The sequence below is a fragment of the Myotis brandtii genome, unplaced genomic scaffold (genome assembly GCF_000412655.1).
Source record: "Myotis brandtii unplaced genomic scaffold, ASM41265v1 scaffold821, whole genome shotgun sequence".
NCBI lineage: Eukaryota > Metazoa > Chordata > Mammalia > Chiroptera > Vespertilionidae > Myotis > Myotis brandtii.
The window spans coordinates 1-3,140 of NW_005371330.1; the positions used below are offsets into that span (position 1 = coordinate 1).

At 39.3% G+C, this 3,140-nt stretch overlaps 1 pseudogene; it reads right to left on the reverse strand.

The window, feature by feature from the left end:
• Positions 1 to 2,195: 2,195 nt before the first annotated feature.
• Positions 2,196 to 3,115, reverse strand: LOC102241528 (annotated as a pseudogene).
• Between the last annotated feature and the right edge of the window lie 25 nt (positions 3,116 to 3,140).

Genomic DNA, 3,140 nt, shown 5'->3' on the forward strand with positions numbered 1-3,140 from the left:
GAGTTCTGACCGATGCCAGACAGTCCAGTTTCTCCCAATATGAGTCCGGGTCCCCAAAGACTCGCCCAGAAGTGGAGTTCAGAGCATTTGGGAGCTTGTGACTTTCTCCCGATTAAAAAAGACAACTACGTCCTCAGTTGCCTGCCCTTTTCGCGTGCACCTCCGTACCTCTGCACTTTACTTCCGCACCTCCTCTGAGTCTCAGTGTGCTTTTCTCTTTCCTTCTAGTTGTAGAATTTCCACTCAGCCAGCCTTCCTGTGGTTCTGGATGATGTCCTTTTTGTCTTTTAGTTGTATTTTTGAAGTGGTTGTGCGAGGCAGCAATTTCCGGTGTTTACCTATGCCGCCATCTTGGTTTCTCCTGTAAGCTTTTTTATGCTCACATTCATTAAACTTAGTGGTCATCTAAAGTCCCTTGCTGGTTTTTGATGCCTCCACATTCTGTTTGTGCACTGTATTGAGGAGGACCTCGACCTGTCCCTCATTTTCCCTGGTTCATCTTTTCAGTGTGTGTGTTCTTGCTCTGCTATGGCTGGATTCTGCCGTTCATCATGCTGCCATCTCACTGAACTTTGGTCCTGCCCTGAAATGAGCTTCTGAAGCTCTGCAATCCTGCAGGTGTCCACAGGGGAAACAGATTCCTATGGGAGAGAGTTTGGGAACTACCAGTTCTGAGAAAAATCCTTCTAATGACAAATCCTTTGAATTGAATGTTGCTGATACATTGTTTTAATGTGTATACTTTTCTCATCTTTTTATATTGTTGAAAATGACACAATAGGAATAAAATGGCAGATGTGTTCTTCTTATTAATGTTGGAACTTCAAGCTCCTTCCACCATCTGGACACAGTCCTCACCTAGAAATAAGCATAAACATCACAGAAGTAAATATTTAGGAAAGGAGCTTTTGTGGGAACAGATAATAATGTTCCATGGGTAGTTTCTTAATTCAAGTTGTGTAAAAGTGTGAGTCACATAATACCTATTTTATTAATGGTGACAGAAAATTGATTCAATAAAGGCCTTGGTCTTTGTCTAGTATCGAGATATTTATTTTACAAAGTCTGTCTAGTAATTGCCACATTATCCATTTAATAAGGCCTGTCTATCATGCTATTGTCATAAGTGTTAATAGAAACAGCCTCCAAAAATACTGGGGAACATGTTAGTCATCAAATTTGTCTTCACACCTGAAATTTGGCATTGGGTATCACATGATAATGATCACCACAGTGTTTAATGCTTAGTATACTATTTTAAACCCTGTTTCGGGCATTGAGTGAAAAGATACCTTTTCTAAGAAAAGTTTTATTAAGAAAGCTCTAGATCAGGACACTTTTAATATAATTTGAAGTATTCCCACACATTTCATTATTAAGTAGACTATAATTATAATTGTTTCCAAATGTAGCTCTAATTTCTAGAAAGAAAACAAGGTTATTACAATTACAGGATTATATATTTATTTTTGTTACTGTTATTTATCCTCACCTGAGGATACTTTTTCCATTGCTTTTCAGAGAGAGTGGGAGGGAGGGAGGAGGGGGAGAGAGAAAAGAAACATCCATGTGAGAGAGAAATATCTAATGGTTGCCTCCCTCATACAACCCTACTGGGGGTGGGGAGCAAACCTGCAACCCTGGTACGTGCCCTAGACCAGGAATCAAACCTGCAACCCTTACGTCAAAGGGCTGACGCTCTAACCACTGAGGAAAACCGGCCAGGGCCATATATTGATTTTTTTATTCCTCAAATCAAAGATTTTCTGAAACCTTTGTTGTCCATATGAATAAAGAAATGTCTCAGTCGTAATACAGACAGTAGCATAGTTTCAGTTATTTTTTGCCAGTAGAATTTTCATGTGACCTTATGACAGTACCACTTTTGTAATTTTAGATTGAAAAATTAATAGCATAGAACAACATATCTTATTTTAATTTTCTAAAAGTATAAGAATAGAAAGCTCATTTTGTTATTATTTTTTGTCTTTTTGAAACAAGTTTATTAATTTTTTGGTAATATATATGATTGTTAGGCAGAATGTGAAGATGAAGGGTTGGTCTCTCCTATTGGAAAATCAATTACATAATAAGTTACAGTATGTGCAAACGTGTACATTGAGGAACTTGGCAAAAGTTTAATCAAATCCCGCTTTCAGTTTATTAAAGAATTTCTCAAGAGTGCCCTTGGGGGAGGTGCAGTAACTTCATGACCAAGTCACAGATCTCTTCAGAATTCATTCTTATAAAGGCAGTTTTGATTATGTTGATCCAAGTTATGCGGTGGTGGCAGGATGGGTAAAGGCAACGTTTCATTTTTAGTCTCCCCAAATGCTGTCTCACTTGGTTTAGGAGGGCTTGGGAATTATCTTCCAGGGAATTTCTGCCATGTGAGTAATGTTCCTGAAAGTTTGTGCAGTCATGAGGAATGGGTCTCTCATTATCTGTGCATGATGGGGAACTGCTTTCTCTGATAAAACCTTTCCATCTCCTGGTAAAGGGGAAGCTGTGGTAAGACAAAGAGTTTTGCCATTTGGTGAGAGAGGGGGGTGTCTTTTGTTTGTTGCAGTGAAATTTGTCAAGTGCAGTTTTGTGCTGTCTTTGCCAAGGTCTTACGGGAATCCTACGGGGCACAGGCTTTCTTGATGGCAGTTGGGGTTTTCAGTTCAATCTGTACTTGAGTCACCAGATGCAAATTAGACATTTCTCCCTTCAGCTCCCAGTATACATTTTGCATATCGTCACTTGAAATGCTTAGTCTTTGGAGAGCTCTGCTCTGCAGATTGTCTTCCTGAGATGGATGTGTTTGTTTGGCTTTTTGAGGCTCTATTCTGAGAGAGTTACATTCTTTTTTCATCGGTTCTAGTTCTTGTTCCAAGCCATGGATCTTCAGGTCACAACTCAGCTTTTCCACCTCCCAGTTTGATGAAGGTGGATTTAAATTCCTTATCACCTGCAGTGTTTCCATCTCTGTTCTTAGCCTGAGGACTTCTACTTCTTTAGACTGCTGCTGTTCATTCAATACTTTCAAACATTCAGGTTGTCTTTGTTCATTTTATCCAATTTTCTCTTTAAATTATCTCTATCAATGCAAACCTCTCAGCAGGCATGACAGGCCTTATTTACTTGTTCTCGGCCCA